Source organism: Protopterus annectens, chromosome 2.part2, assembly GCF_019279795.1.
Source record: "Protopterus annectens isolate FY-2018-M chromosome 2.part2, PAN1.0, whole genome shotgun sequence".
Lineage (NCBI taxonomy): Eukaryota > Metazoa > Chordata > Ceratodontiformes > Protopteridae > Protopterus > Protopterus annectens.
This window is the reverse complement of record NC_056730.1, coordinates 421,766,310-421,787,613: the sequence shown is the minus strand read 5'-3', so window position 1 is coordinate 421,787,613 and position 21,304 is coordinate 421,766,310. Positions and strand designations below refer to the sequence as shown.

At 35.4% G+C, this 21,304-nt stretch overlaps 1 protein-coding gene across 3 annotated transcripts in view; it reads left to right on the top strand.

Annotated features, from left to right (window-relative positions):
• Positions 1-651: 651 nt before the first annotated feature.
• ZNF366 (zinc finger protein 366) overlaps positions 652-21,304 on the top strand; it is a 199,841-nt gene continuing 179,188 nt past the window's right edge. For 2 of the 3 annotated variants that reach the window (XM_044063937.1, XM_044063935.1), the window contains exon 1: positions 652-755. The gene's annotated coding sequence lies outside the window, so the exon portion shown is untranslated. The remainder of the gene's footprint in view (positions 756-21,304) is intronic. The other variant, XM_044063936.1, reaches the window with a different exon arrangement.

Genomic DNA, 21,304 nt, shown 5'->3' with positions numbered 1-21,304 from the left:
ATCATACAGACAACTCTCAGAGCCCATTTATGTGTGCCACAAACAGCTATACATATCTTCATTAGTGGCAAAGCATGCAAAATAAGTAAATAACATATGTTTTGAGTTGGTTTCATATCCTTCGCTTGGCAGCAAAAACGGGTAAAGCTGTTTTAAACATATTGTTTAACAAGGGGGGCAACTGCTATTTTAATACTAAAATTGTATTTATGCTGCTAAAATTATTGTTTGACAGAGGTCAAAGCTAAGACTGGTGTAGCAAAAAACATCTGGAAAGGGTATTGGTACATTTTGTGAGCTCTGAGTTTATTGTTCTGATACTACTGGGTTATAGTATCAAACTAAGGAAAGAAATGTGCTTATTTTTTCTTCAGTTGTATATAGTATGTGTATCTCTACATACATACAGCAAAAGCTGTCTCCACGAGTGTAATCCATGGCATTGAATTTGCTGAATTCCCTTTCTCCTTTTGCCAATTTTTTTTTTCGGACAGAAACTGAGATGTCTATCTGCTGTTTCCTTATTTTTTTGCAGGAAGGCAAAGGGTTGTTGACTTCCTTTCCCCACCCTTCCTTCCTTCTTTCCGAAGGTACTCATCTGAAAAAAAAAGAGAACAGAATAATTTGTTCCTGTTCTCTTTCTTATGTCACTTCAGACATTGTCCCTGCTGGTTCCCTTATTGGGCTGCATTCTGTGTGAGAGCAGAGAAGAGCAGGTAGAGACAGAGAGAGAAGACAGCTTGCTACTGTCATTGGTGAGTGAAAGTTAGAAATGCTTGTATCAGGTACACTGTTACTCATTTGTCATGTGGTTCACAATATGAGGAGGATGTATTATTTATGCAGTGCATTGTCAGGTTAGCCATATTTTCAGATGGATGTCCTGTGGAAAATCAGACTTGTTAACTTTGTATCATGCAGCAGTGGACTGTATAATGCAGGATGCAGTGTGTTTACCAGCCCATTGGACATTTTCACTTACTGTACTGGAAATAGATATATTTTTAAACATCAAGAAATCTTTGCAGTCCTTCTATTGTAGTTCAAGTAGGTTTATGCATCTGTTACCCATTCTGTTTCTTTGCATATTACAAAACATGCTTCAATTAATTGTTCAGTTGAGAAGTGCTAGCATTGTTTTGGGTTGTCTTGCATTTTTTGTGTGACTGCTGAGTTTTTGCCAAGCTTGCTATTATGTGTCAGATCACATCTGGCTAATACCAGAGAGCAACACAATTATCACTGGTGGCTTTTGCCATTTTATTCAGCTTAGAATACACCATATCATTATGGTAAAGTGAGAGCCATTTGTATTATGTTTCATTTTAATTACATCAGTGTAGTATTGCCTACATGTTATATTTAGATGACAGTAAAACAGCCATTTTGGTAAGGCTTGGTGTAGAACTTATGCAGTAGTTCTAAATATAAACACCTGCAGACACATACACACTGTATTACCTTATTGCAATAAGTGTTACTGATACTTATGATAACTAACTGCTAAAATTTCAGTATGCATGACATGGCATTAGCATAATGCCAGCTCATTATTTGTTCGCTATCAGAAATGTTGGTTCATCCATAATGAAGTTATTACATGCATCTGCATTCCTTTGTATTTTGTTATTATGATTCTGATGCGTATTTTGCCTTTGGCTCGGGTCATGGCTGAAAGGGGTTGACTTTGGATCAGCTAACGTTAACAAAGCAAACAAATTAATACAGAAAAATGTACTGTGAAGACACTGTCTTGTTTATAAAACTATTGTAGTCTTTTGAAGCAGCATCAGGCTAAACAACGTAGCTGAATAGCAGGAACGTTGGGATTGATCATGATGAATGTTAAATCATAACAAGTCATATCTTTCAAATGTCCAGATTTTCACAGAATGTCCTGCTTTTTGCCTCAAAATTTTGGTCTGTTTCTCAGAAAAGGTGTGATTTTTCTGGTAAATCACTGGGATGATCTAAGAAATGAAATCACTAAATAGTGACATACATTTGAGTTTCAGATGTCATATCCTTTAGAAAATGCATTTTAACACAAACCTTGTTATTCTGGCTGCTTTTCAAGTTTATAAGAGCAATATTTAAAACCTGTTTCAATTTTTGGGCCTTTGCCCCCATTACGTCAGGCTTTGTCCATATTTCTTGGGCTAAAAGGTTAAGAAAATGCATCAAGTTTTCACTTGGCCTTTTTTTGTGCAGTTTTTGTGTGTGGCAGAAATGCATTTAGCATCTGTTGTGGTATGTTTCCCTGTGTAGTATTCTCTTCAGCTTTAGGTCAGTAACTGAAACAAAGTCTGGTCTGAAAGTTACATGCAGTGCCTGTTTAATAATGGAATTTAAAGAATTCTAGTTCTAAACATCGTGTCACAGGCAGTGAGTATATGAAATCAGTCCTGGATGAAGAGAGCTGCCTTGCTGACATCAGCATGCATGTATACATGGTAGTGAATGGTGGTGATTCTGGGACCTGATTTGACTTATTTACACTGCAGGGGCAGTTTGAGAACAGAATTAGGCAAGAAATTACATGCTCAGATTCAGGCTAGTTTCTACATATTATGAGCAACACACCCAGGGAGGGTGCTAGTCAAATATGCCCATGCAATTGCTAGTTTGACCCTTTCCAATCTTTGAGCTGAGGCACCAATGTGATGAACATGGGGTGGAGGATAAGCTAAGTGAACTTGAGAATTTTATTCCAAGTAGGATGGAACACATTGGCCATGACACAGTCTCAACTAATGTTTTCTTTTTACCTCACAGTACTCTGTGAGAGTCTGAATAGTACACTAAATCAGCATTCTCTCAACACAGCTAGAAACACTCACTTGGAAACCTATATAAATGGCAAGGAATTAACTTGTAGAAATGAAGTATGGCTTGTCCATAAATAGCTGTGAAACTTGTAAAAATGTAGATAGCACTTAGTGATGTGTCAGTCACCTGGTGGGAGGTACAGCACAACTCTTTGATTATTTACTGTTATACATATTGCAAATCGCTTTAGAAATTAGATGTCAACTTTACTTTCACACCTTATAAGACCCACAAAGTGCTTAACAAATTCTAAACTAAATATGATGGAGCTCCTTGCTTAATCAGTCACATTTAGAAGTGTTTTGCTTTTTAGGTAGTTTTAGTCTTTTCCAAATATTACTTTTAAGAAGGGGAATATTTGGAGTTTCCAATGGGAACTGAGCGTCTAAGTGCTCCGGATTGTGCGGAACGCTCCGCATTTAAGATGAGCGAAGCGACCATTCCGCTGTTCCGCATTGAACAGCTGTGGCTCCGCTACAAGTATTTTGATTGGTTTGTGTACCGCAATTACTGCCAATCGGCATTGCGGTATACAAACCAATGCAAACCTCTGCTGCCATTCTGCATTACACAACGTTGGCTGTGCGCCGCAGTTTTTGACTGACTGGTAGACCGCATTTACAGCCAATCGTGAATGCATTCTATGAGCCAATCAAGTAAAGAGTCTCAGGAGGACAGGAGCCTATGAGAGCTCCCCAGTACTAGCCAATCATGTTCCGGGAAGCCTTTTTGCGCCAAAATAATGGCTTGCAAAAGGCTTCCCGGAATCAGGGATTTTACTTTTTAGGTCTAATCCTCAGGAAAGAAGACCGGGAAGGAGCAGAATATGGGTTGAAGACATCAGGAGAAGGAAGGTGCATATTGTGGACATCGGGAGAAGAAAGGTGCATAATGAAGACTTTGGGACTCGGAAACGGCCAGAACAGAAGGGCTGAGGTTTTATTTTGCTGCTGCTTGTTGCTGGACTACCAGGATCATCATAGTTTGTGCCGTGGTCATCGTGGTGGATTATTTGTGCTGCTGCAGACTTTGGCTAACTGCATATTGAGCGGTTGCTGTGTACCTAGGCAAAGGTAAGTGTTTTAGCTGCAATGGCAAGTGTTTTCTTTGAGAACTGGTATGCTAGCACAGATCTTGTTATTCTAACAACTTTCCAAGTTTATAAGAGCAATGTTTAGTGTCTGTAAGTTTGTGCCGCATGTTTCTAGTATGTCTCTGAAGTCCGCCAGAAACAGAGCTAAATGTATGCCAACAAAGATACTGTTATAAACTTAAAAAGTTGCTAGAATAACAGGAATATTTAAAGTTTGTTTTTGTACTGCTTGTCCCCCTAGGATTTTGAAGTCTGAAAGTAATTGAGCAATTGTGTACCAACACAGATCCTGTTATTCTAGCAATATTTGTAAGCTTATAAGAGCAATATTTAAAGTGTCTCTATGTTGGTGTTGGTATTGCTTGTCCCCCTAATATATCTCAGAGTAATTGCCATTTATTCTAGCAATATTTCTAAGTTTATAAGAGCAATATTTAAAGTGTCTCTGTTGTTCTGCATGCCCCCCTAGTATGTCTTTTTTTCCAGAAACTGTATGCCAAGCCAGGACCTGTTATTCTAGCCACTTTCTAAATTTATAAGAGCAATATTTAAAGTGTCTGTGCTGCTTGTCCCCCTAGTACGTCTTGGAGAGTAATTGCCATATTTTTTTTAGAGAAACTTAATGCCAAGACAGTTCCTGTTATTCTAGCAATATTTCTAAGGTCATAAGAGCAATATTTAAAGTGTCTGTTTGTGCTGCTTGTCCCCCTACTACGTCTCGGAGAGTAATTGCCATTTTTTAGAGAAACTGAATGCCAAGACAGATCCTGTTCTAGCAATATTTCTAAGGTTATAGGAGCAATATTTAAAGTGTCTCTCTAATATGTCTGTTTAGAAAATGTATTAAATCTGATTTTATTTTTGTAAAGTGCTGTTTCATTTACTTATGGTGTGGTTTATTTGCAGATTATCAAATAAAGGTTTTGGATCTGGGAAGTGTGTTTTATTGAATTTTACAGATGTTCTAGCATGATCCATGGCAATGGCACGTTTCACACAGAAGGAAAATAGGGTGTTCCACATTTTGACCATTTGTCACACATTGTTAGGGTCTGTGTTCCACATTGGCCTCTTAACAGGTTGAGACCTATGAATGGGAAATGTGTTTAGTATGCCCTAGTCTAGCCTTATAAAATATTTAAAATAATTGTCCTTCTAATGTCATTTTTTAAGCAATTAACTAGGTAAAGCACTATCAAAAGTCAAATAAACCGGAAGCAGAGCACTGATATGCAGTGGTGTTGTATATGCTAAATATATGTAATATGGATGAAAGGACATGTGTAGTGATTGGCTATGCAGTTATAATGGCAGTAAACATATATCCAATTAGGCAAGAGTAGCCCGGCATGGGTCATGAAGAGTTAACAATTCCAAGGTTAACACAGAATACTGAAAAAGTAAAGTAAGCAAATTAGGATTAAACAAATAAATGCATATTTTAAGTTGTTTTCAAATGTAATTAACTAATGAATGAATTAATTAATTAATTAATAATCTAGTTTATTTATTTTTAAACCTGTTAAACAGGCTAGTCAAAAGACCCTTTTCAGATATGTCCCAGGACTGCAGCAGCCATATAACAAGTTAAATAAGTTAGTGCCAACCCACTGGACTAGAAGTAAGATGCTCATCTGTGCCACTGGAAAGCTAAATTTGGAAATGAACCCTGGAGCTGAAAAAGAGGCACCTGGGGAAGTAGGATTTAGTAACGACTGACCAGCTCTTGACATGAGAGAAGGTCACAAGGTCTATTGCAATCTGTTTGTCCTCTGGGAGAGATAAGGGACCTTGCAAGCTGAAATTTGTTTTATAAGTAGTGGGAGAGACATACATCAAGAGTTGGTATGTGGGTATATGGTTATATATAAGGACATATCTGTATTTCATTCTCTCTCTCTCAGTTTGGGATTCTTTCCAGGCCATCACAGAATAATGGCTGCTAGTCCCTGTCTGTGGCTATCTATGCAAGTCCTCAATCTGCAGCCTTAACAATGAGTAGCCACAAGGCTCTGCCCTCCAAAATGTTTATTGAGAATCCTACCTAGTAAAGAGATACATCTCTGATTACCCAGAACGGAGTTACTGAGGTGCATGGGGAGAACTGCGGGAGGCTACTCAACAAGTTGGTGGCAAGTAATTGCTAGGCAGGAGATGATGGTGGTACATAAATTACTTATAGAAAGTTGTAGAAGTTAGTAAAATTGTGATTCCAATATTCACAGTGATACAAAAGTATCATAGTTGAGTTTAGTTTAAAAAGATTGGTCTGAAACTGGAAAATGCTAATCTATAAGGTAGCTAAAATTACTACTATTAAGAATAAGAATGCCTAATACTGAAATATTAAAAATCAGGAGAAATATAGAAGAATAAAGGGATTTATATAGGGTAGTGGTTTAGAGTTAATGAAGCAAATCTAAAAATGTAGGGGGTTGAAAATAAATGACGGAAATAAATTATAATTAATGACTTTAATGATTATTGTTTTGGTTAACAAAACAAGTACAATAGGTTAAGGGGAGGAGGCCTGGCATGATGGTAACCTTATAGACACAATGCAGAGAGTTTGAGTCTGACTTTGTGTTATTCGCTAGGCTTAAAAATGTCCCTTCATTGCAATTAGCCTAGGATTCAACAATGAAACTATGAATTCAAAAAGGTAACAAAGTAAATCCTTCAGAGTGGAGCAGTAGGGATAGTACGAAGTACTGATAGGGGTATAAAGAATTCCGGACTGCAAGGGCGAGTTTACTGCAAGCACATTCTGTTGAGGAGAGTACAAAAGGGAATCTTTTGTAGGCGCAAAATGATGTACACCTATAAGTCATATTTTTGCCTTTTTCATGCAATCTTTTTCCACTACTGTTATTTCTTTCAAATGTATGTCATATTTTGTATATGTTAGTAAAAACAATAAACAAGAAAGTACCACCACTCAGATAAAGCTGGTTATACTAAATAAACTTGAGGAAATGCAAAAATGAAGTAAACCTGCACTACAACACTCGATAGTAGAACAAATTTATTAACTTACACTTGCTAGTATCCAAAGACTTTCACCAAACAGGCTTCATCGGGCAAATAGTCAAACAGTAAAATAACCAGCTTTAAATATCCTAATAAGTCTTGTGACTGAAATTATGTGACTTTTATAATTAAGCATTTAAAGACACAAGCATATACATATAAGAAAAACGTGTATGAAAAGCATAATATAAACAATAATAAAAATATACAAAAATACATAAAAATTGTTTTATCATTTTATTCTGTCTCTTAATTAATTTAAAACTGGTTTCAATGTAAAACTGTCATTAAGAGGTTGCTGTGCCTTAAGATGAATAATCAATTTGTTCTCAAGAATTTCAGTATTGTTTTTAATGTTTATTATTATATATATTGTGCTTTTTTTTGTTTGATCTACTACTAAGTGTTGTGGTGCTGGTTTACTTCATTTTTATATTTTGTATACGTACCTGATTTACTACTATTGTATATTATCTTGGACTGTGGCTGAAATTGGCCCATTATGATTATCTGTGGTAGCAAATGACAATAAACGAACCAACAAACAAGCAAATAAATAAATACATAGACAAATAAATCGAGTCAGAATTTAAGTGCTGCTCATATGTATAAATGCACAATTACCTGATTAAGATTGAGTTGATCACTTAACAATATAAATAGCATTAGTCTCTGAAACTCTAATCAGACAACGAGCACGTTTGACTTCATAATGCATGTTATGAGCTATTATTAATATCTTGTTGAAGAAATGTACACTGGATCTTATTATGATGGAATCAGTTTAAGCACTAGGGAAGCACCTATATTTTCCACATGCTGTAAAAATAAATTTTTAAATGAGTGCATCTGATTAGATATATATTCATTTAAACTGTTATGCATTTCATCTTGGGGCAGCACAATGACACAGCGGATAGCATTGCTGCCTCACGAAGCATGGTCTGCTTTATATTTTTATGCTCATTTTCTGTGGTGTCTGCATGACCTTTCTTTGTCTATAGGCGTTTTCTCCAGGGGCTCCACTCTCCTCCTGTGTGCCCCAAAAATATGCTCCAGGTGAATTGGTGATCTTCCAGAATTGTTTGTAGGTGTATATTCTATGCATGTGTGAGAGTGTGTGTGTCTTTGCCAGAGCAGTAGCCAGGTAAATTGGTGCCCTGGGCAGTCCCTTGACTAGCATTCCCTGAAAACCGGCTAAGTAGGCACTAAAGAGAAAAAAATCATATAACGCTACTCTGTAAATGCAGCAATACTTACAATACATCTTTGATTCATTCATTTAAGCAGCTGTGACAGTTTAAATGAATGAATATCATCATACTGATACTGAGTGAATGCTGGCAGTAGATTGCCAGTCGTGCTAGACTACACTGCACTCTACTTCTGATTGATGGCATTACTGATGCTGTCCCCTAACAGCTCAAGCCCAGTGCAGCATCCCTTTCTGACCGGCTTTAGCTATAGCCCTGGTTTATGCACCCTGTAATAGACTGGCATACCATTCAGAACTAATTTAATCAGGAAATGAATGAATGAATTAATTAATTAATGAATGAATGAAAATATTTAATTTACATTAAATGGGTTAATTGTTCTGAGCTTAAGAACCCGAGGTGAAAGTCTCCAGTACACAAATTTAGATAGCTAAACCTCTAGAGATGACAGGCTGGAGTGCCAACCATTGTACTTCAGGCATTTCAGGAAGGCTTACATGATCACAGAGCAGTAATCTGCAAGACTCAGTATCCATGCAGTTTAACAATAGGTTAATGCAATTCCATGGGAACAGAGAAAAACAGAATCAGTTAATATTTAAAGACTGCTTAACGTTAAACTTACATGCACCCAGTCATCCACCATCCATCCAGTTTTCAATATGTGCTTTATCTATTTCCTGGTCGCAGGGATACAGGTGACTGTCTGGGCAAGAAAAGTGAGTAAAAAAGGAACGAGTCTTAGATAGGATGCCAGACCATTGCAGAATGCATGAACACTCACATTGCATATACATCTAGGAGCAATTGCAAAAGCTCTGTTTTACCTACCATCATATCTTTGAGAAGTAGGAGAAACCAGGTAATTCCATGAAAATCCTTATGCATGCAGGAGACATGCAATTCTACACAGAAGAATAATCCAGAAGCATATGCAGCTGTTCTCAGAACTTGATAATTGTTTCCTGCTATATATGACATTATACAGAGCTATCTTTAGTTTGTACTGTGTTTTTAGTGTAATATTTATTTATTTGACATTTGTTTACCGGGAAAGTCTGACTGGGTAAAACCCATTTTTAGTGGAGGCTTGGGGAGAAAAGCTTCACATACAATGAACAAAAACAATTTATAGGTAACATTGACATATATTGAAAAATGCATAAGATAATGCTTAATAAGACAGAGATATAGAGAAAATACATACAATTAGATATATATAATACAGATGCCTAATCACTCTTCCCTATTGCAGTCACAAGTACAGTTTAAACAAAGCAAAAAAGTTAAATTCAGATATAAAATCTTGTATACAGTGGTAAGCTGGGGATTTTATGAACTCTAGAAATATAGATAGAATGATAGTTTGAAATTATCAGAAATGAAATACATGTTTTAGGTTTAGATTGAAATTACAAGAAATGACTGCTGTCACTTCAGTGACAACAGTGCAATATATCTGATATAGTGAAACATCTTCTAATACAAGGTAAGATGAATACAGTAATTTGTCTCTCATAGTACTTCTGAGGTGAATGCAGTTCTGGGAGGAAGGTCTCTGCAAAACTGCCCAGTATGTTGGATAAGCATTCTGATGAATACTGGGGTTATGAGCACAAATATATGGAGCCTATAACTGAGAGCATTACAGGAGCAAATGATAGCTGTAGAGAGGTAACCATCACTGAGAGACAGAGGTAACGGTGTAGTGAGAACTGTCTGATAAATAATGAGGTGTGAAGTTTCAAGGACTCAACTGTTTCGACTTGTGAGGTCAAAAGTGTCTTTTTCTGATGGGGTTTCAGATACTAATGTTGTTTATATTGACAGACATACTATACAAGTTCTGGTTCATAGGTCCATAAGTAAGTGCTTGGTGACCTGCCCTTGCCGGCCACTTTAAGCCAAGCCAGTTTCCCTTTTTGCGCTCAATATAATCTATCCCATTCGGTTATAGATTGGTCTTATCCATCCCATGGATAATAATAATAATCATCTAAACAGCTAGCATACTGTCTAACTCTAACATTAACTTTTAAATGCATTTTCTTTTTTATTTACATTTAACTTAATTTACAGTGCTCATTCCATATTAATGTTCTGTGTTTAGCAACTGATATAATGTGATGTTCCCATCACACATACATAGACCATCCATTCACCAGCATTAAAAAAAATCACTGAATGTGGCACCATGGTGAGGTCTGACACTGCTGTAGTGGGTGATTGAAATTGATGCACTATATACACTTTGCCGGGTTGAGTGCCTCCCCATTGTAACAGTACAACGTGTAGATATTTCTAGACAACAGAAAAAACATATTTCAATATAACTCAAGAAACAACTCAGTAACTCAAAAATCTTCCTTATTTACTGTCTTAGCTTTACTCCAGTAACACTTATACTTTAATGACATATTATGAGACATTCTGCATTTGGAAATAAACAAGTTAGCAAGGTAGCTATTTTTTGTTTTATCAAGAGAAAGCACTTTGTGGTGCATCATCTACAAGGATAATGTAGCATAAGTGTAGCCAGAAATTTTCATTATATACTTAGACCTCAATAGCACTGCCACTCCACTTCATTGTCATTTATAAAAATGTTAATTTTTCTCCAAATGTTGTCTTTAAAGTCTTAAAAGGTAATCTTCATTTTTAGGTGTTGCCAACTACAATCATAAAGAGGACATTTTAATGGACTATTCCTTTTTTATTCAGTTTTTCAAACTACAATACTCTGGAAGTTATCTCATGTTTCACGGCCATATGTAGAATATTTTGAAATTTTTCAAAATACAACACTCTGGAAGTTATACCATGTTTCAATGCCATATATAGTTTATTCTGAAATGGATATTGTCTTCTAAATGCACCCTTTTTTGGGTAGGGCACATAAAAATCAATACACAAGTCCAGCTGGAACAGCAAAAAAAATAAATAAATAAATAAAAAAGTAGACTCAGAGTGATAGATATCTATAGAAAACTGGGTCTACAGATGTGTCTTTCACTACTTTTTGTCAAACTAAAAAAAATATGTACAATTATAAAGGTTTTTAGTGCCATGCACATAGGCAAATTCCCAGTAAGTTTTACCTGGAAATGAGAAATGACTAAGGAGGACTGATTTAATATTAACATTTTTGCAGTAATATTTTCATATATGGAGAAATGTTTCATGCTAAATTCCTTAGATAATCCACACAATAAAGTCTTAGACAGAATACATTTATGAGAGGCAAATTCCAGTTTCATTATGGACATTACAAAGCAGGAAAAAGCATGATAAAACTGAGAAATACATTTATTTGTGTTTAATTATAGTTATTTTCTGGGGTAGAACACTGATCTCCATGGATCTTTTTCAAACTCAGCCTGGGAAATGTATCTAGTTAAGTGACTTGCTCAGAGGCACACATTTAGGAATGGAGGCTGAGAGAATCAAACCTTACACCACCGGATCACAGAAAACAGCTTATTAAGAGTTCCCTAATCCTCTACGTGAACTACAAGACCATCTAAGCCAATTGCCATACCACCTGTTACCTTGACGTACAGTACCATTGCCCTACTTCAATTTTTCTCCAAAGTACACACCACTAAAATGTTAAATCATGAAATATTGATATACAACTTTTGGAAATGTGTGGAGAAAAGTAATAAAGACTACACATAAAAGCAAGAAAGCTTCAGGAGGTTAGAAAACCATGAAACCATTCATGGATACTGAAAGATTACTATGCCATTTACTGAACAAAATACATGGATTCTTTATCACAAAACTATATACCATGTGGCATCAGTATGCAACAAATACAAAATTAAACTCAAAATACCAACTAATCTAAGAGGAGCAGTAAAACAAACATAAGGTCTGCAAAAAGTGAAACAAATTACATTTTGCATTTTCATCTACTTTTGCTTAACTGTAACATTTCCACAGCAAGAAGTCAGAATTTCAAGCCAGTAAAGGTCATTGAATATGCTACTTAAAGCATACATGTATTAACTCAGAAATTATAGTGAAAAATAGAATAAATAAGTTATTTATCAAGCTAGGGCATGATTAAGTACATGACTCTAAAACTATATGCAAAATATACAAATATATTACATAATATCTGCAAAAGATATCAAAAGATATAAAAAACACTACAGATAGCAGCAGGAAATGCATATATATATATATATATATATATATATATATATATATATATATATATATATATATATATATATATAGATGCTACTGTACATATAATAGCTGTACATATAATACTGAAACTGGCATAAATACAATGTATTTTACCAAAGGAAGGAGCAGTTTTCTGAAATGAAAAAAATGATGTTGTATATTCTGAATGTACATCCATCTTAACAATAGCCATGTCCTCCATTTCTGTGTTGGTCTTGAACATTTTACAGCCAGATTATATGCTAATTTTGAGATCTTAATCTCAGAATATTTGTGTACATTGACATTATAAGTCATTATAAGTGAAGAATATTTGTGAAAAAGGTGCATTACTACTGTATAATCCTCACATAGTATCCTACCTTCAAACCACAAAAACTGTAAAGGAAAACAGCACATACTGCCTAAAATCTGTATAACACACCTGCTTATATTACAAGAGTGGTCAAGTCTCAGAACCTTAGAATGAACACCTGTGGAATTCACGAACTTTAAGATAGTAATAGGGCAGACGAGATTACCTTATTGTTTCCTTCTGCCACCAAGCAAATGTAATGTGATACCTGCCATTTATAAAATGATACTGGACTATTAAAAGGAGCAGCATGCATTGCGAATATAAAGCTCACAACTTGTATGTCTACAAAACATTTAATGGTATTGTTAGCACCAGGTGTTCATTCATTTAATAATGGCATGTGTTTCATTAAGTACAGAGGCTGAACATTCATTTGTAATCTGTGATCAAAATTACTAAAAGGATAACCAGGGATAGGAATATTTACATATATTAGATATTAACAGTTCATCCATGCCATGTTGTCTTAATGCAACAGTATACAAAAAAAAATAAAACTCATTCAGCTGCCTACACTTACGATCACAAAATAATAAAAACACAGAAGTCAGTAAAAGTAATCCACTGTAATAAAGATGAAATATTTTCATTGCAACAAAATAGCAACTTCATCACTACCACAGCAGATGAGGATGTCTTGGCCAAAGTTTTTTTTTTTTGTTTTGGTAAAAAAAAAAAAAAAAAAACAGTCAGCAGCCATTGTTCATATTGTTCTATATCATATCCTTTACCGTATGCATGGCTGTCATGGTGCTTACAGGTATTTTTAAAGGTTGTGCAGCATTACTGCTTGTCTGTCCTACAGTAGGTTGTCATCTCTAGTGTCTGAGGATCAGTTTAGTGGAGTACAAATAATACAGTTCCATCATAGGACACTACAAGAAGAATTGTCTTTAAACTTGCAGTCAAGCCTTGGGGATGAAGCAGTTTTTCAGGTTGCAGCATAAACTCAGCTTAACCATACACCTTGTTGATAGTTTTTTTTTTAATTTGTCAGGAAAAAACTAATGTTGGCCCAGATGCAGATCTCAGTATTGAATTTGTACACATGTATCTGTAAGTGAGAGATAGACACAGAAAAGAACACGAGAACAAAATAGAGTAGTTGTATTTAAGACAGAGACTTGATCTTTTTTCATACTTTCTCCTCGCAACAAATTCAGCTTGGTTTTGAGGGTCTTAAAGGCTAGCCTATTCTACCTCCTAGAAGTAAGCCAGAACTGTTTCTTTTGGAATGAGACTGCAGTGACTGTCGTCTATTAATTATCAAGAACTATGCTGAACAGGTTCCTGTCTCTCGTTTATGTGCCAAATCTTCCTGCACTTTTCAAAATAAAGCCTGCACACACTGTAATTCAGTTAAGAATACTTTATTATGTGCAGTGAAGGTAGATGTCAGCAATAACCGAATACTCTTTCCAATAACAGTGCTGATAAACTGAAACTGTCCACTGCATTTATATTCATATTCCTTTGATACACTGAACGAGTCCTCTGCATTCAGATTCTTCATATTTCTTTCCTCCTGAATAGTATACTTAGTCTTCTGGAATGCTGGATATTTGACCTGACTTCTACATTCATACCTAAGTGCCTGTACTGCCTTCTGAGGACTGCACTGTCATGACTATCTGCATATCAATCCAAACAAACTCAACTGTCTCTGAAGTATGTCCTAGTAATATCAAAACCCTGTAAAGTTCTACATGCCTCTTTAGCCTTGCTTCCCAAGCCTTGTACCATACAAACAAGATGCATTTGTACTCAAATGTGCAAGACATTCTATTCTTATTAGTACTCTTGACTGAAGGTTATTTTCACTGATTGAAAGTGCATTTCCCAAAACTGTATGCAAACTGTAAAGCCTGCTTTAATATGGCTGCATTTCTAGACTTATGTAAAAAGAATACTGTATTTATGTACATTTAAATGATGCCTGACCTAACAATATGCTTTTGACAATTTCTCAACACCATGCCATTGGTTAGCTTGACAGCTGATGGCATATTCCAGGTTATGTGAAGGACACATAGACATAAACAGAAAAAAGTTTGACAACATGCAACAGCAAAACCTTCTCACCAAACAATACATCATCTACTATTCATTAACATGTGCACATCTTTCCTCTTGTGTTCCTAGAAATGAAACATAACACCTGCGTAAGAGCAATGCCATTATCGCATCTTTTATACATTTAGCTGCAGTCTTTTTTATGACAGTTCGTCCATTTTGTAACATCCTCAAGATGACCAGATAAATGATTTTTTCTGCATAAACAATCCTTATTTGTACAGACAACAATAACAAACAGAAAGTTCAAAATGTGCTGGCCTCTATTTAAATGCAGTAAATATATTCTTCTTCTCCTCTGTGTTACAATGAATCTGGCCTTAGTAGCAGTAATCAAAACCTCAGCTGCACACCGTTAGGACACTTTTCTTACTTACAGCAACAACAGTCTCTTCTTAACACTAGCTGATAAGCCTCATCACTTCTGGTCTTACGTCTTGTGAATCATCAGTTACTTGCACAGATAAAAAGGAGTCAGATGTTTTACAAGCTCTTCATCTCGTGTGTTTTAATATTTAGGAAACCAAATTTTATTAAATAATGTTGTTTTTAACCTGCCTTCTCCTTGAACTCTGTCAGATGGACATCTATGCAGGAGACTTCATTTTAACAGTTTCTTGAGAAGTTTTGAACAATTATTTTCTTTCACAATATCGGATATAAATTTAGCAATTTGTTGTTTAGTGGCACTCAGCTTCTCTTCCTTCTGCTCTGTTTTACAATTGTTCATTCGAACTTTCTAGTTTTAAAAAAGCTTATTGCCACAGGTGGGATTCAGAGATGAGCATCACAGGGCAGTTGCCGAACTAAGGACAACAGTTTTTTAGCCCAATATCTGGGCCCAGCACTACTGATAAGTTTTATATTTACTTCCCATTCTTAGATGTGCTAACAGTTCCACAACTTTGAGGAGCTGCAGTGTGTTTTCAGGATCATCCCAATCTACTTTGCATTACTAAAAAGATAAATAATCTAAATGTAGGAGCTTAGACTATTGTGACCGAGATGTTGCACTCTGGGTAACATAAGGAGACATGAAGAGCTGGGTGGGGCAGGTAACTGTTTCTTCTCTTAAGAATGAATGCCAAAAAAAGGCATACGTAGACAGGAAGCACACACATACAGACTGGTGTACTATCATCGCTACATCACACTTCCTCTCATCTTAATCACAGACATGAAATATAATCATGTCATGCATTTAAATGTTAATATCTGTTATAACAGAAAGGTGAACATTTGTTTACAGCTCTACATAAAGCTATTATATGTAGATGGGGAAAGGGGGATTATGGATGGTGGTAACTGTAAATGTCAGGTGATGCAGTAAATACTATGATTTAATACATGCAGGCTATAATATCAATATAAATTAATGAACTTGTTCTGCTTATGTCAGAATCCTGATCACCTGATGATATACTTTCAATGTCATAAAGTTTATTTTCAGGTTATGCTACTATGGCTTCCCCATGACAAACTAATGTTCTGTGCAAATCTTTTCAGGTGTTATGGATTAGAATTTCTGGGGCTCTGTTTGGGTTGGAGATATAGGTAGCTTCAGAAAATGGCATAATCTTGCCTTTATGATGCTGTTTTTTTTTTTTTTTTTTACATTTTCTTCCTTTAGCCCTGCTTACCCATTATGTTGTTCACACAGTTATTTTATTTATTCATTTTATTGCATTTGTTTACCGGGAAAGTTCACTGGGCCTAAAAGAGCCCATTTTCATTGGAGGCCCGGGGAGAAAAGCTCCGACAAGAGCATAAATAAATTAAACATTAATTAGTACAAATGTAGAAACAGTGTTACACATAGTGATTACAGTAATATATACAGAATATATACATAAAAGCAGGAATTTAGTTGGTTTGATTATAGTAATATATAAAGAATATATACATAAAAGCAGGAATCTAATTGGTTTGATTACAGTAATATATACAGAATACATACATAAAAACAGGAATCTAGTTGATTTGATTACAGTAATATACACAGAATATATACATAAAAGCAGGAATTTAGTTGTTTGCCAGATGAATTCAATCAGAGAGGTATAAACAGTGACTGATCAGCATTATTGTACCAGTATTAACAAGTGATGAAAAAATAATAGATATGGAGAAAGTATCATCGGTCAGCAGCAGCAAAACGCACAGGTGCTTAGTTATCATATAAGGAGAAGGAAGAGGTTAGGTTATAGAACAGGTGCAGTATATATAGTATATATTATAGAGCAGGTATAGTTGTCATGCCCGTTTAACCCCTGCATCTCCAAATTGCTCCTGTCCCTATTATGACCTTACTGTCGGGTTCATATATTTGTAGGTAATACTAGGCAAGTCTGCACTGCGATGGTGGTGCTGCGGTAGCATTGTCGCCTCACAGTAAAATGTTGTCCTGCTTGATTCTCAGCTAGAGCATCTTCTGTCTGGAGACATGCGTGAATGGGCGTACCTTCGTTGAAGGTTGTGAGTCAGGGCTGGCAACCCGGCACGTAAAAATCTACTGCCAATCATTAGTGGACCGGAGTTCCGCTGTGGCGACCCCTAACTGGGAAAAGCCGAAAGACACAACAACTAGGCAAGTCTGCAGACTATTACACGCCTAGACAATAACTATCTAAGCATGTAATAGTCTGTTGACTGTAGCTAAAGGTGAGACTCAAACAATGTACATTGTGTCTCTGAGGTAAACACCTTACTTGTTATGCCATCTCCAGTCCTGTTGATAGACCAACTAAGCATAAGTGCCTCTTTTCAGGGACAACCCAGCTGAGGATCCCACAATTTCTTGGGGTGTTGAGCTTATAGTACATGCAGTAGTAATACCTGGGAAGTAACCTGGCTTCAGAAACCAGCATGCATATGGTGGTCAGTCAACAGTGCCTCGACTCATTGCTATTCCCAGTATGCAGACATAAGTTGTTCAACTGGCCAGGTAATGAAAAGTGGCTTAAGGATGCTCCAGCCTTGGATCCCTAAAGGAACCCACCTCCAAGCCTTCCTACACTCTCTACTTGGAATTCTGTTATGCTATGAGCTCTGACCTTTGCCAGAGCTCAGTAAGATGTTTGCACTGACCTCTGACTGCACCATCGAGATCTCAAGCTGCTAATCACACTTGGGCCATATGGGTCCTAGTCAGGATTTTATCCCTCAACACCACCAATACAGCTTTATGGTGATGTTTTCTATTTCATGGTCTAGGGCATTTATGATATAGTCCTCTCTGTTTGGGGAATTGGGTAATGATTTGTCATGGCCTGAACAGATGCTTGTCCTACCATCTTCCTGGGAGCTCAGCCATTTTCATCCATCCATCCATCTTACAGTGTGCCCTTGTATATCTAGCTTTCCTCTGTTATGCAGCTGGTCACTTGTCTTTCTTTGGAAATGGCTCTGGTCATCCATTTGCTTAGGGGTGCATACCTGGGCATTTGGCCTCTTACCAAAACCATTGGTCATCTTGTAGTAAGTGATGTACCTTTTGGTTAATGGATGGTACAAATTTGGTGTCCACCCATTTTCCATATGTAAGCTCAATTGTGTACATCAAAAGTCTATGATATAATGCCTCCTGGCTTCCAATTTTCATTTCTGACACCCTACTTAACCAGACAGTGTTTCTGGGTTGTCCCTGAAAAGAGACAAATATGGTTGGTTGGTTTACCCAGCTAACAAAAAAGTGTGAAGAAGAAATCTAATACCATGCTGACCACAAGGGGAATAAAATGACTGTTTAATAACAAATGATCTTGCACCAATTTCTGTAACGTATAGCTTACTGCGAAACTCACTGCATCAGCTGCAGAAGCTTCCATTTTATTACTGCATTTTCTCCATTTTTCTCACTTATTCTTGTTGTACAACTCTAAGGGTGATTATTTCATCTACAGTTCTGTCATTTTCTCTTTTTTATTTTTTACCAATGTTTAGGGTTTCTAATACCATGAAAAGAATGCATCCCATTTCTAAGTCATTTTTAAATTAAAATCCTTGCACTTGGCAATGTGCCCAGAATTACAATCTCTTCACGATGTAGGCTTTTCACTATGACCGGATCTGACAGTGTTACCAAATATACATGCAGTCTCATGACTGCAAACCTATAAGTCAATTTCAAGAAAATGCATGCCCTCCTGAAATGGAGGGATATATACTTGTGCCATGCACTGTTTTGGAATATTACTTGAAAAAATATGAAGCATGTTTTCCTCTCCAAATGACCTAGTACTTTTATGGGCCAGTAAGTCACTCTAAAGACACAAGTAAGGACAGGAAGAACAAACATTTTTTAATAGCTGAAACTTTGTCCTGAATGTCAAGGCAGTTTTCAATACTAGTTTTCATTTTCTAAAATATTACTTAATAAACTTTGCTCTCATTTCTTCATGTTGTAATGCTAACCCTTTTTGTATTTATACATATGTATATATATATATATATATATATATATTTCCTCTTATTCAAGTTCTTTTATTATTCCCCTCCCAAGTTGATTCTTTCTTTTAAAAAAAAAACTTTTTATTAAAATTTTAACAACATAAAACGGAAAAGAAATTAACTAAACAAGCATATAACTATGTACAAAGGTCCATAACATGAATATTATATACGTATATATGTATGTATGTATATATATGCATAATTTTTAAAGCAATCAATATTTTTCAAGGAAATTATTAAGTTTAAGCCAAGATTTATGAAAATGCATAACATTTGATGTTCTCATCTTTACAGTTAATAATTCATTCCTACACACAATTTTATTAAGTTAATAAACTCTTCAGATCTCAAGTATAGAAGTTGATACTTTCTTGACATTATAGTTTACCTGCTATAAATGTTGCTTTTCATTTTCATATCATCTGAAAAAGTTTTAATTGTTTGTAAATGTTCTTTCAGTTGTTTCTCAGAAGAGCTATGAAGCTTTAAAATCATCTCCAAAAGGAGGTGAGGTGACATTGGGCCAGGTTGTTTTCTGGAAGACAAGCTGTAGATGTAGCCTAATGTGTTAAATACATAGCTTACTGGGATTACAGGCAATGTAAAACAGCAGTGATGGGAAAGCATCACCCTGAAATATCCCTCTTATTTTTTTTATCACTGGAATAGTCATTCTTCCTTTATCATGACTCAGTTGTAAAGTGGCTTGCAACTGTTTCATAGTGACTGCTATGTAATTTATCCATGTATGATCTTTAAGAATTCCATAATCCATAAGTATGGAATATCGTCACATACTTTTTGTAATATATTCATGCCACACTCTTGTCATATCCCTTTTATTTATGGTCATTTGATTCATACAATTTTCTTTTGCTTTTACCTTTCTGTTCTATTGCCATGTCTGTATTTTATTTTAAATTACTCTTCATCAATTCTTGTATAATTTATATGTTTTTGGAAGGCAATTTTTTTCTTGGGACAGCTTTCAGGTTTACTGAAGGCTAAATCACTGTGCAAAGATGTCAGTATCTTTAGCCAGAAGTTGAATTCTGCATCTGGAGTTGGGATTTTAATTTAGCAGCCTTTCTTAATTTTGTTTTAGCTCTTATTTTTTCCATTTGATATTATTTGTTTGTACTTCTATTTTTTTATCCCCCTTATCCATCAGTTTTAACTTACTTATATATCCTGCCTTATGTGCGTATAAATGATGCCCAAATTCAAATGTTATTGCAGATGGAATGTAGGAAATGCAGTGTAACAAATTACCTGACATCTTCTCTGGAAGTTGACAAGCTTGTGATGATTTAGATAATTTTATTAATCCTCAGCCTTAGCTTCCTTAACCCTTTGCAAAAAACGTCTGTTAAGGCCTTTTTATTTAAAACCTATTAAAATAAGCAAATGTACTAGTTGATAAACACCAAGAGGATGCTGGCACTCCTAAATCATATATAATGTTTTGCAAAGAAAAAGAGCAAAAGTTTTTTTTCTGTCATATAGGTCTGCATTCTTTTTGATTTTTCTTTCAGCTGTAGTCTACATTGCTTTGTAATTGTGGGACTATGAAAAAGCTAATACGTTTCTGTGCATTGCATAGATATACTCTACATTAGAATTTCAAGCTTCTTTTATTTTCTCTGGCTTATATTGTCCTTTGTATAACTCTTCTAATACTATCTTAAATGATATTTTTACATGTCAAAACAAGCAGTAATATATAAACAGCAACAGTTTTTAAATCATTCATGGCAAACGTCATTACGTAAAATAATATATGGCATTGTTAATATTAGATGACATAGTTGTTATTAATATTGCAAACCACTGAACAACATAATTCCTTGGCTTTATAAATAAGATGTTTTGTGTTATTTATTAATTCAATGTACTATAACATTACAAGCATTAGTTATAAAATTAGTCCTTATTTTTTATGTTATGTTCATGTAATACAAATCTGACATTAAGCAACTTTCATTTACCCCTCTTAAGGTCAGCATGGTGATGAATGAATTGATCTTTATTCTCAAAGTTTTAATCAAATTAAAA